This window comes from Pinus tabuliformis, chromosome 5_2 (assembly GCF_031772625.1).
Source record: "Pinus tabuliformis cultivar Carrire ecotype Pingquan chromosome 5_2, CPIR1, whole genome shotgun sequence".
NCBI lineage: Eukaryota > Viridiplantae > Streptophyta > Pinopsida > Pinales > Pinaceae > Pinus > Pinus tabuliformis.
In genome coordinates this window covers 1171140-1185338 of record NC_142306.1, presented here as the reverse complement: position 1 = coordinate 1185338, position 14199 = coordinate 1171140, and positions in this window count along the sequence as shown.

The window sequence follows — 14199 nt, the reverse complement described above, 5'->3', positions numbered from 1 at the left end:
AATGCTTCCTGTAACTTGTGAACCATTTGGGAGGAAGTTTTGTTGGTTGATGATCGTAATTCCCCCTTGAAAGGGAAATGAAATCTTCCTAAAATAGGTCTACACAACAGCTACCATGGCATATATCCACGGTCTTCCTAATAGGATGTTGTAATCAAGATTCCCATCGATGACTTCAACATCTATTTCTACTGTTTTTCCCCCTAGTTCAACCTTTAAGTTATTTAGGATACCATATGGGGTATATGTCCTTCCGTCGAATGCTTTTAATGTTGTCGAGGATCACGACAAGGTTGGAGATCCTAAAGTTTTCCAGCAACTCATCGACATAATACATGTAGATGCCCCCTCATCAATAATTGTTCGATGAACAGTTTTGTTGAGGGATTTCACTTGGATAAGGAAAGCTAGTTGAGCTGGTAACTGAGGATCGTATCCTTTGTGGTCAAAGGATACAAGATTGGAATCCTTAGGATCAACCCCACCAATGGCTGATAACAAAGCCTGCCTTTGGGATGGGCAATTTTGTAGTACTTCAAGAGTCGACATAGCGGATGGCGATTAGGCCAAATCTTCCACAATGTTATAATGCTGCGCTGCTCTGGCGCGAGGATTAAATGTCGACTTGTGTACTACTCCCTTTGGTGGTTTTATTGTTAATTCAGGAATGATGGGTGGTACAACTTTTGTCGAAGTTGTTGTCGAACTACTTGGTTGATCTTTACCTTTGTCGTTTGACGGCTGCAAATTCCCGTAATCTTTGTTCGTTGTCGAAATCAAAGCATCATTTTGTTGCTTGGAAATCGACAACATTAGCACTTGCGACGGGGAAGCATTTCCACTATCAACCAGATTTGTTCCTGGATTTGGAAACGGGTCAGTTAACACAGCTGAGGTTTGCGAACTCTTAAAGAATCTTTTAAGCTCAGCTTTGTATGGACATTCTCTCGTCCAGTGATTCTCATCACATATCTGACACCCGAAGGGGGGTGGTTTCCTATCTCCAGGAGGGTTTGAAGAAGTTTTTTCAGGAGATGACTCTCCTTGTTTCTTCTTCTTCCCTTTGTTTTGTTTCTTCTTGCTTCCTGGTTGTTTGGTTTCTTTGCCCTTATCTGCTGATACGGCATTTACTTCCGAAGCAAGAATTTTGTCTTTTGCATTTTGATCTGAAATCTTATGAGCTTTCTTGGAGGCAACCTTTGTTGATTTCGCGTTTGTCATGCCAATCATGCCATCACCTGTGTGAGAGTCCTTGTTTGAATTAGGAGGAGGAGGAACTGAGAATTCTGGTTTAGGGGCGTCAGGTATTTTGTCGTAGAGCGTGCCAGACTGAGTATAGACCAAGTCTAGATATTGCGCACGAGCGATAACTTACTCTTTCGTTACGACTCCCCCCTTTGCCACATCTTCTGTTATGGCAGGAAGTAACGATTTGATAAACCATTCAGCTAATAGCTGATCGGGAACGTACGTTTTTACCATCCTACGACGACACCGCCACTCATGTATATGATCAGATATATGAGTGGCCATTGTCCGTTTGAAGTTGGTTAAGATTTCCGTTCCCGTTTCATACCTTATCGATAATTGAAAATGGGTTAAGAAAGTCGTGGCTAAGGTGCTGAAATTGTCGAACGAAGCTCTAGGCAATTCAATATACCATTTTTCCGCTGGACCCGTTAACGTCCTCTCAAAAAGGCGAAGCCTTATCGAATCATCGTTTAGGGTGTTTGATGAACACCATAGATGAAATGTCATCATGTGATTCGATGGGTCCTCACCTGAATTTCCATTAAATTTAGGAATATCTGAAGGAAGTTTGTGAGGAATCGCTGGCCACCAAGGGGCGTAAGCAATTGGATCGTTTGTTAACCGGTGTAAATCGGGTAACTCTAAAGTTGCCATGAATGGTAACTGTTGATTCAGATTAGGTGAAGCATACCCAGGATATGATGGAATTGCCTGAGCAGTTGGCCTTTGCATACCAGCATAATGTAATTGATGCTGGTATGACTGATACGGTTGGTGGACATGACCACCATAAAGTGGTTGATTTTGACCATTTTGAATGTACGGTTGTCCACTGTTCGCAAAGATCTGCTACTCAAAACCTTGGTATACTTGTTGGAATTGTGGTTGTTGATATTGCAGCAGCCACGGTTGCGAAGCCATGTTCTGTTGCGCTATACTAACTGTTGGACCAAGGTGTGGGGTAATTGTACCCATTTGGACCCGAGTCGCCCCACCAATAGGCGATTGTGGTTGAGTCACAGGGTCAAGGGGTTGTTGCATTACAACCTGAGAAATATGAGGTTGACACACAACAGGCAACGTTTGAACTTGCGACACGGTCAAAATAGCTGGTGTAGTCGGGATGTTCGACATAGGTACACATTGTTGCATAGAATACACAACCCTTGGTTGTTGGGGTAGTATAGGTACCCAACCACTTGATGTAACTCTAGTATAACCTGAATACTATTGTGAACTCCCGTATGGATATCCTCCCGGAGGGGGTAATGAAAGGGCATACTGCCCCCCATATGGTGGCAATCCGGAACTCAAGGGGATTGTCTGCCCTTGGGGACTGGATTGCCCAAATTGACCTCCAAATGGATCAATTTGGCGAGTCTCAACATAAGAGTTGCCGGATATTATTCCGGAGGAACAAACAGGAACGGACCACACTGTCGAAATAGTCCCTGGGTGGACTCCTTCTAGCGGTTGTGAGCTAGTCGGGACAGATGGTATGCCGGCAAACATCGTCGAAGTGACGGCAGGGAGTTCTGTTGTCGCTGTGTCATTCGACACAGTCCTAGATGTTGACGGTTGTTCAAACATTTTGAGTCTATCCAAAAGATTACCTAGCGATTCTACAGGAACTTCCACTGGTGGTAGACTAACTTCTGATGTCGAAGGAAATAGAGTGACCCCGACTCCAAAATGCATTGGAGTACTTGCTTGCGGATCTTCTACAATTTCCTCTATCGCAATCAAACCAGGTGGAAGGGGAGGACCGTCAAGTCCGTAAAATATTTCTGGTGCCGAAGAAGGGGTTGAATCAACAGCGACAGATGTTTGAGGAACAAGACTCTCTGAACCGGTTACAGATGGAACTGGTTCAGTAATACAAGTGTTTGCTCTCAGACTAGGATCAGTATCACTGTCCCTCTGTGGCTGTTGAACTTCTTCTGTAGAGGCAGGGTTCCCAGAAATGTTTGGAGTAACCACAATCTTAGATGTTGTTGGAACACTTGTTCTAACTTTGATAGGAGATTTCGAACCGGTTAAACGAGTTTGCTTTGTCCGTACTTTTTTTGATTCCGAAGACAAAGACGGTTGACTCGTAAGCCTCCGCGAACGACGAGGTTTCAATTGACTTTCTTCCACGATTGCGGATTACTCGATCAACCAAAATACAAAAAGGGGAAGTGTGTTTCCGAATTAAATGAATTTTTAAACGCTTTAGACACAACTTGCTTTTTCAATTTTAAAGAGTCGAGAAAAAGCTAAAGATGACTCTAGTCTCCTTCGATGTTTTAACGAGCCCGAAGTGACAAATGCTCGGATGGACTTTTTCCGTTATAGATTCTGAAAAAGGCCAAAAGGAACTACTCTGGAGTTCTAGGTAGAGGGTGTGCCAAACTTTTCGCAAAACCACAGAATACTTTTTAAGGTACGGGCAGTCAATCTTCCCGAATGCTGTGTTCAGTGCATTGCGACCAGTAGGGCAGCCGACACGGCTTCCTAAGGATAAATGTTTTATGCCTATAGGGGTCTCCCAATATATACTCAATGGTACGTGAGAGCACAATCCATACTGGCGCTATCGTCTCTCAGGAGGAATCACCCAACCATCAGCGAGATCGACAGTCACCAGGTTTTACGACGCCGGAACACGTCTCTAGCCTAGACCTCTATGTTGTGCGTTAAGTTACAAAGCGTTGTTAAGTTCATTCAATTTATTTTAGGTTGATCTTTCTTAGAAGTTTGCCTTTTTGGATCACCACGAGATGTATGATGCAATTCCTAAATGCAGTCTAAAGATGATAAGCAAGCTTTTATATCTTTTCAACAATGAAAATCCTAGCTACAAGGGGAAAAGGAAGACACAAACTTTTCTCAAAGAGCATAGAGCACATTGTAATGCACTTTTCCCTAAATCAAACCATACAAACTATCAAAATGCAAATGCACAAGTGCATGTATTTGTATTGGCTTTCTTAATATTGATGCCTAAAAAGAAAGCCGTTGTACAAATTTGAATTCGATTTCAAGTGAAAACATAAACAAGTTCCTTTTTCAAAATCAAAAAGATGATTATGACACTTTATGATTTACTTGTTTCGACACTAGAAATGCATAAATTCAAACCAAACGACAAAAGTAAAAGCTCAATCAACTGTGAACAACAAACAAACTCACTCCTAAGATCAAAACGACACTTACGATAGGTCTAGATCTAAGGGCGATAGTATGACTAGTTTACTTTTGTAATGGGAAACTGCAAATGATGTAACAAATACAAAAACAACAAATACAGTTTCTTTATACAACTGAGGTGGAATTGAGGCAAAGAAAAGGGGTTTCAGATAGGTACACTGACTAATAACAGGCTGCAAAAAACAAAGATAAAACTGAGCAAAAGGAAGCAGGGAACCACAGCTGCACAAGGCAAAGGCTGATCAGCGCACCCTCAGCACAAAGAAACTGAACTTCAGCGCAGGTAGCCTTCACGGGACCTGCGTTGAAATGCAGAACCTCTTCACAGAGTCTGCGCTGAAGCAGAAACGAGAGTTGTTTCTAGGTTCTGGGTCACGGTTTGCAGTTAAATCTACAGTTTTTGGCCGGATCAAAGCTATCAATTAGGTACAATTAGGAGGATGATTTAAAAGAGGACTAAGATCTATCACAAAGGGCTGTTAGAGCACTTGTGGATCAGTTTGTTCAGATCATAAAAACAGGCCCAGTGAGTGGACTAGAGTGGCAGATCTAGTATCCCCAATGGAGTCGCCAATTTGTTGTTGGGAAAAGTATCCAATTCGGAATGCCCCTATCCCACTCTAAGAGGTGATAGTGCCTTAGCAACAAACAAGGTAAACTAATTGAGTATTCTTCTTTACGAAATGTAAATGAGGAGAAAGGATCTAACTAACCTGTGTCTTTCACTAGTTTGTTGATCCAACTGCTCCTCTCTTCAGTAGCTCCCAGCTCCCAGTTCCCTCACCGACCCAGCTTCACCGAATTCCTGCAAGATCACAAGAGAGAGAAACTACAAGAAGATACAGATATACATTCATAAAAAGCTCAAGATCAGATTAAGCTAAACATGTAAGCATAACAAAACATCATTGATACACATCATGTAGGAGAAACTCAAATAGTTTATTGACAGAGTAATAAAGTCCAAGAGGAGATACAACCAAGTGAGGCCCGATCCAGCATCTACCTCCCAGCAAAGGAATCCCTTCCTCTCCTCCAACAAAGCATAAATCACCCAATATACTAATCTCAATCTCAAACCAACAGAAATTCTCTGCAAAGTACAAAATTCCAGCCTTCTGAACCTCTGGGTGAGAGATCCATATATAGATGTAAGCAGAGAGGATGAGTCAACTTATGTTTTGACTTGTGGCTTCTCTCTGTCAGTTCTTGCTTCCACTTGGAGGTTGAGAGCCTCTTACTCATCACTAGTCGAATTCATTGAGGCAAGTGTCATTGAGGAAGATTTTGGAAGCTTCTAGTGTCTTTCCACCTCGTTGAATGAGCTTTCCATTTGTCATTTCCCATTCAGCGTACCCCGGTAGTGCTTCCACCTCCGTTGCAGTGCACCTAGCCAGTGTAGTCTCTGCATTTCAACGCAGGCAGCTAGTGGAGCCTCTGAATTGATCCTGAATTGACTGTTTTTGAGTTGTTTTTGGCGGAGAACTTTTGGGAGAAGCTGTCATTGGTTGACCTTGTTCCTTTAGGAGCTATAACAACATCTTTAGGGACTTTGGATCCCTTGAATTATGGACATTTCATGCTTATAGCTGTAAGGCACAAAAATTCCTATAACAGGATGGTAGTGATTTCGAGGTAGATTAGGTTTTTGATGGTGCGGATTTTTGCGAGGAGGGTTCTCAGGCCCTGTGATTCCCGTTGTTTATTTTTGTTTTTACTCAAAAGGGTTGGGAGGGTATTTTTTTGGGTTTGAGGGCTTGGATTCTGTTGATCCCGCTCCTAGAAAGCCTAAGACCACACAGTTTCGTGGAATTGTGTAGATATTTTAAATTATGTTTGATTTAATGATATAGAAGGCACGACTCCTGCTTAAGCAAAAAAAAGAGAGTTCAAACAAGAGAAATTTCCTTTGAAAATATGGATTTCAAGATTGCCTCTAGGACGTAGAAGCACTTCTAATGTAAAAGAGGAAAGGGGTCAGAAATCATAGTATTATAAGCCTTGTGTAATGGAAAATGATCCTAACTCTGACTTAGAATAAAAATCAACAACAGGTGGGAGCAACACTTCTAAATGCCAAAATGGAAATCAACCATGAATTTTGTCAAAATTTGACAAAGTGGCTAGGTATTTTGATAATAGAAGTTGTAAGGCACAATAAATTGAATATCCATGAGAAAGTGTTCATACATTTCAATCCCTTCCGTGTGAGAGAGAAATTAGATAATTGGAAGAAAATGAAAAAGCCATAATAGAGGAAAAAGGTGTAGATCACAATGAGAGGCCCTCATGGATATTTCCTAAGGAACCCTGAGACACAACGACACTCTCAAATATCTTTAGAGCTATCATTGACCTGCAATATTTGTGATGGAGCTTCTTCCGAGCATCATAAGAGATCTATTTGAGAACAATGAATCACTCAAAGGAATTGGACTTTGCAGGAGAGAACTAAGAATTTTTCTGCTTCAAAGAGTCTATCAAGTGGAAACTGATATCCATGGAAGAAGATGCAACCCAGAGGTCCATAAAAATGGAGAACCTCTTCCAGAAGGCAAGGGTAAAGGGACTGAAGGTGCTCAGTAGCGATGATCGAAACAATAAGGGATTTCCCAAGTTATATCCAAATAAACACCATAAATGAGAAGGTTTTGTAAATTATGTTCCAACGCAATTTTGAAAATATTTATATTCATCATAAGATTGCATATTCATATTACAAATTAAAATGAAAATGGAAAAATTACACGTAGATATGCGAATCATATGTTTATGCATTTCAGTTCACAAGGGCTACTGCAACTGTTAATAGTTTTTTGTAATCTGAAAATTTTGGAAAATGAACTGACATGCCAAACAAAGCTTCTAGATTATGAAAAGCTATCCAAAATGTACTCGAGTCATTGAAGTTAAGGTAGTGGGTGAATCTTTAAATATTTTCTTTATGTGCTAGCTTTGAATTTGTATAAACTTAATGATAAAATAATTGTTTGTGTAGAAATTGCAGGAACATTGTCGGACACAAGAAGTGGAGATTATCGCTGGACAACCTAGCCTTGAAAATTCCTCTGCACAAGAACCTCAAAGTATGTATTACTAATCCTCTTGATCATCTTGTTCATGGTGTAGGGAAAAATAAAATGATGTATTTATCTTATTCAGAATTATCCCCCTTGGTTTCTGATGTTTTTGACTAATTATTTTTTACTAAGATCTTATGCCAAAGCTTTGGCATTCTGACTACTATATGGAACCAACGATACAAGAATTAGCAGTGAAAGAGAGTGTGGAACTTGATTATTATTGTCGAGTAAGATTTTGTCATAGGTATTAGTGAAGTTTTTTGGGGAAACAAGTTTGGCGTTATGACTACTATATGGAACCAATGATACAAGAATTAGAAGTGAAAGAGAGTGTAGACCTTTATAACAATCCTCTACCATCAAAATATGTTGATAAGTTTACCTCAGAATCTTTTACAAGACATAATGTTTCTCTGGAAGAACTTTACCCTAAAGGGTCTGGATATGTGTCAATATCCAGAAATAGATATGGTGAAGCTATCATAACTTATATGCATGCTACAAAAATTGAAGCTCTTATGCCAAATATCTTATGAAAAGCTATCCAAAATGTACCCGAGTCATTGAAGTTAAGGTAGTGGGTGAATCTTTCAAGATTTTGTTTGCATGCCTCCATTGAATTTGTATCAATTTAATGATAAAATAATTGTTTGTGTAGAAATTGCAGGAACACTATTAGACATAGGAAGTGGAGATTATCGCTACAAAACCTAGTCTTGAAAGTGTTGTAGAAAATCTAGTGTAGCTTAACCCAATAATGCAATATAAATCAAAGCAGAATACTATAACCTACTTCTACTATCAATTTGTGGAAGCTTAAAGATCGAACTGAACAATATAACCAGAAGAAGAAGAGTCAATCACACAATACACATGAAAATACTTTGGGGAAATCCTCAAAAAAAAAACCCCACACTATTGTATTATCATACAGGTGGAAATACATAGGAATTATACAAAGCCTTAGCTCTCACGGCTAGCTAGCTCTCAGTACAATCCTCATAGATGCTCACAGGAAATATTGGCTTCTCTCTAGCCTTCCTCTTTGCCCTCCAAGCTCCTATTTCCTTGCACTGTTCCTTGTGGATGATTCTCTCTTACCAAGTGGAAAACTCTTTTTACCAAGTGGATGATAACCTTCGAAAACTACGTAATCCTCAAGGATCAAATCCTTGACTGCATGCATGTGTTTTCTCTTTGAGAAAACACATGCAACTAATAGTACATTTTCCTTGACCAATCTCAACTAGTTCTTTCTCAGAATAGACATGCATGAGTTTCTGATGAGGGAATCTTTAGTTAACTGGAGTAGCACTAGTTGAGTGCATGCATGCATCAACTGACTGCTAACTTACTATTAGTTCCTCAAATTGTTTTGAACTAATTTAACTCGACTTAACTAAGTAAAATGAGCTAACTAATTACAACTCAAATATAACTCAATGTTATCTCCTTAATTTAAGGAATAACTCTTGCATGACTTCAGAGAGACTTCTAACTTTAATTTATCCAACTAATTAAATTAAAATAATTAATTAATTATTTCCAAGTAGCTATTAAGACTAAGTTTGATTTTAATTTAGAATTTAATTCAAGGACAAATTAAATTGGAATATTATTGTTGCCATATTTCAACACTCCCTCTCAACAAGAAAGGGATTATCTACCACCTCAATCTTGTCTCTATGGAACTCGAATTTACACTTTGACAATGCCTTTGTCAAAATGTCAGCATCTTGCTCCTCTATCGAAATACACTGCAGCAACATGATCCTCCTCACTACACAGTCCCTGAGATGATGATACCGGATGTTGATGTGCTTGGACCTATCATGAAATACTGGATTCTCAGAGAGTTTAATACAACTCTGATTATCACAATAGATCATAGTTGGATCCATCCTCTAATCAAACAAACCAACTAGGATTTTCTACATACAGATGGCCTCACATGTTGCGTGATTTGCAACCATGTATTCTGCCTCTACCGAGATGAGTGCAACCGACCTCTGTTTCCTGCTATACCAAGAAACTGACGTTGACCCAAAGTTAAAAATTCCTCCTAATGTTCTCTTCTGATCTGATGGACTCCCTGCCCAATCTACATCAGTGAAGCCCTAAAGCTTCACTCCCTTTGTCCATCTATACCATAATCGAGACTGAGATGTGCCTCTGAGGTATTTGAATACATGCTTTTCCACCTTCCAAAACATCTTGGTAGGCTGAACCATCGCTTGACTTAGTTGGTTCACTGCATAGCACAAATTTGGTCATGTGTTCACTAAGTACATCAGTGAACCCACAAGTTGCCTATACATAGTAGCCTTTATCACTTCTCTTGAAGTAGCAACCTTCGTCCTCCAGTTACCTACTAGCGGAGTCTACATGGGCTTGCAATTCTCCATGTGGAATATCCTGAGTATCTCGTTGGCATACTTTCCCTAAGGCACAAACAACTCCCCATCCTTCTTCTACACTTCCATGCCAAGGAAGTAATGCATGAGAACCATGTATTTCATCTTGAATTCTCTTGCAAGGTCCTCCTTGCAAGACACAATCAACTGATCATCACCAGTCAATATGAGATCATCAACATAAAGTACGATTATCAACAACTTACCTTCCACCACAATGTGGTATAGGTTCGCATCCACTTCACTCTTTGTGAAGCCCAACCCGGTGAAGTAGTTGTCTATCCTGATGTACCGAGCACGAAGTGCTTGCTTCAACTTGTACAACACTCTCTTGATACGGCACACATGCAACTCACGATCGAAGGTCTCAAAACCTTCCAGCTGCTCTATGTACACCTCTTCCTCAATCTGGCCATTGAGGAATGTAGTCTTCAGATCCATTTGATGGATCTTCCAACCCATCTGTGCTGATAGTGCTAACACAGTTCTGATAGATGAGTATCTTGTGACAGGATCAAAAGTCTCATCATAGTCAATCCCCTCTACCTGTGAAAAACCACAGGAAAAAAATCTTGCCTTATGCTTCTCCACACTACCATCAACAACCTTTTTTACCTTATAAAGCCAATGGGAACTCACAACTGACTTGTTCTCCGATTTTTGAACCACGTCCCAAACTCTGTTACAAACTATGGAGTCATACTCCTCCACCATAGCATCAACTCAAATCGGCTATTTCACTACTTCCTCAAAGGAAGATGGCCATGTATCCAGTGTACCTATGAGGTGACCTCCTCTGTTTGCACTGAGAAGATGGAGCTCTCACATTCCCTCTCACATCCTCCAACAACATATCAACTTCTCTTATGTGCTTCCATCCATCTCTGGAAGACTCTTCTTGATTGGATGTCTCCACTCCTGGAACCTTTGCATGCGGCTGCTTTGCATTAGTCTAAGGATCCTCCTCCTTAGGAACCAGCAGTTCCTCCATAGCCTATAGGTGGAGCTCCCTCTCAAGGGAAACTCGCATGGACTTCTTCTCATCAAACTTGAGATCTTTGCGAACCAATGTCCTCTGACTGGTAGGCAAGTACACCCGATAGTTATGAGGTGTATCAGTGTACCCCACAAATATCCCCAACTCTACTGTTGGCTCAAGCTTCTTCCATGCATACTTTTTCACATGGCAATATACTGATGAGCCAATTATCCTGAAGTGACCCACATCTAGTCTCTTACTGGAGAAAGCTTCCTCTAGTGTCTTCATCCCAAGTATGTGATGAGGGCTTCTATTATGAAAATAGACCGCTGTGTTGCATGCCTCAACCCACAAGTGAAGTGGTAGGGTTGGTCATGAAGCATTTCCCCTGCTACCCCTACAATAGTTCTGTTCTTACTCTCGGCCACCCCATTCTGATCTGGGTTATGAGGTGCCATTAACTCTCGTTCAATTCCTTTCACTGCACAGAAGTCCTTAAACTATTGAGAGACATATTCTCCACCATTATCGCTTCTCAAGGACTTGATCTTCTTCCCTGTCTATTTCTCGACCAAAGCTTTGAACTCATAAAACTTTGTGAAGGTTTGGTCCTTATGCATGAAATAAATGTTAGGTCCCTATAATACTAGTGATTATCCCATTACTATTGTAGTTGTATCCCTTTTTAATATTTTTGTGCCCCTATTGTCCCCATATTGTTATTACCGTGTCCCATAGAATCCCTCTATTGTTATTTTTATGGCTTTATATTATTATTATTAGGTCAGCTGGGTTATATTGTGACTCCTTAGACTCCTATATATAGAAATGAGGTCTTGTCATTTGAATCATCCAAGAATTGTTCATTTATGTAATGTAAAGGAGGTTTCCCCCTCGAAGAGGCTTAATTCTAAGGCGTTGATCTATCTTTTCTATATTTTTGTGAGTTGGTTTCATAACATTTGGTATCAGAGCTTTGGATTCTAGGGTTTCGCTGCTCCAAATAGGTCATTGTGGCATTTTCGCTATAACTTTTTTTCTGCGATGTTTCAGAAGCTAAAACAAAAACCCATTTGAGACAAAATAGCACTAAACCTCAGGCCTGAATTTCAGAGCTTTGGGTACTATACTTGTGGAGATATGATCTGAGGAAGTTGGTATTTTTGCAAACTCCTGAATTTCATTCCAAACAAGTGACCTAGGGAAAATCATCATAACTTTCTCTCTGAGCATCGGATTGAAGGTACAAAAAGATACAAAAAGGTACAAAAATATAAAGTCAGAAGGTACAAAAAGATAATGGTCTGTAGTTTCTTTTATATATATTTTTAGAGCCAAAGGTTGAAACAGTGACTCGTGGCACGTCATACAAGTTCGCTCTACTATACTAATATATAATTATGTCATTGTGGGAGATTTGGCATAACTCTTCCTTGGAGAATCCAATTTGGATAAGACTGGTGGCATTGGAAATAGGACACAGAGGGCTACTATAGATCACAATTTCAGAACTAGATGATCCGAAATTACAGATATACATCAGATTCAATATGAAGCTGCTACAAAGTGAAAAAAGTTGTGTAGTTTTTTTTAAATTTTCGCATAAGCTTGGTTTGAAAAATTAGTTTGAAGGAATTCAAAGGGCATAGTAAAGCATTATTATCAGTAAGTTATGCCCCAAGGAAAGAAAATGAAAACACCTAGTAAGCAACCTGAAAGCTCTAGCATGACTCATGAAGAAGAGGAAGAAATGCAACATGATATATCAAAAATTACGAGACCAAGTGCAACAAGTGTCACTTGCACAAAAAGTAACAGAATGTAAGATGGATGGTTTAAAGAAAGATGTAGAAGCTAAGATGGACGATTTGAAGATAGATTTGACAAAGTTTCTACAAGAAATGCTTACTAATGGTGAAAGGGTAGTAAAGGAAACTCATGACGAGAACAAAAGAAATGTTAATCATGATTTCATAGACTCTAATGTTGGACTGGAGACCCACCATATTCCAAAATCGATATGAGGAAGTTTGATGCCAAGGATCCTGCAATATGGATATTACATATGGAGAAATTTTTCGATCTCAATAATGTGGAAAACACACAAAAGGTACATATTGCAACTTTATATTTGGAACCAAATTAGTTTGTATGGTATCAATGGCTTTACTCTCATAAACAAATTATCACTTGGGCAATTTTTATGGAAGAATTGACAGCACATTATGAGGATACAAAAAGCAACACTGTTTTTAGCCAATTGATAAGTCTTAAACAAAAGGGTTGAATAATGGGGCACACTGAGGAGTTCCAAAAATTGAACATAAGGGTAAAAAATATCCCAGAGGAGCATAGGATTGATGTGTTCATAGGGAGTTTAAAGGATAATATCCAACATGATTTTCGCCTTTGGGAACCTGATTCATTAGAGAAGGCATTCAGGTTAGCAAGAAAAATGGAAAGAAAAGTTATGGCAACCAGGAAGCATGCCACTCACAACTATAAAGATCGAAGTGTTGTTTTCCCTAGTCTTCCACAAACTATAAGTTTGACACCACAACAAATGGAAGAAAAAAGAGCAAAAGGGCTTTGTTACAGTTGTGATAGAAAATACACTAAAGGTCACAAGTGTGATGAGAATAGATTATTCTACATAGATTGTGAAGAGGAAGAAGAAAAGAAGCAAGAAAGGTCAAAAGAAGAGGATATACTCCAAGAAAAAAGCCTAGATAAAGAAGAAATGAATCTGGTCATATCTTGTAATGCATTGGCTGGAATTACCACTCCTCAAACCATCAAGATAGAAGGACAAATCAAGAAGAAAAAGGTAATTGTGTTGATTGATTCAGGAAGTAACCACAATGTTATTCATTGTAAGATAGAAAAAGAATTAAATTGCTTCCTATATCCAACACCATAGTGTCAAGTGATGGTTGAAAATGGAGGATCGGTAAATTTCTCTGGAAAGTGCCATAATATCAAGCTATCCATGGGAGAATATGTATTGACAAGCCCAATTCTTTCCATTCCAATGGGAGGTGTTGATGTTGTACTAGGAGTCCAATGGCTACAACCCTTGGGTACAATAGCTTTTAATTTTCAAGAACTTTTCATGAAATTTTCTATGGAAGGAAAGGAAGTTGAATTAAGGGGTATTGCAGGGAAACCGTGAAAGATAATCAGCTCTAATGGTATGACAAAGCTTCTAAAAGAGGAACAAAGAGGTGTAATTGCACAATTATGTTCACTAGATGTTTCCACATCAGAATCATCTATTTCT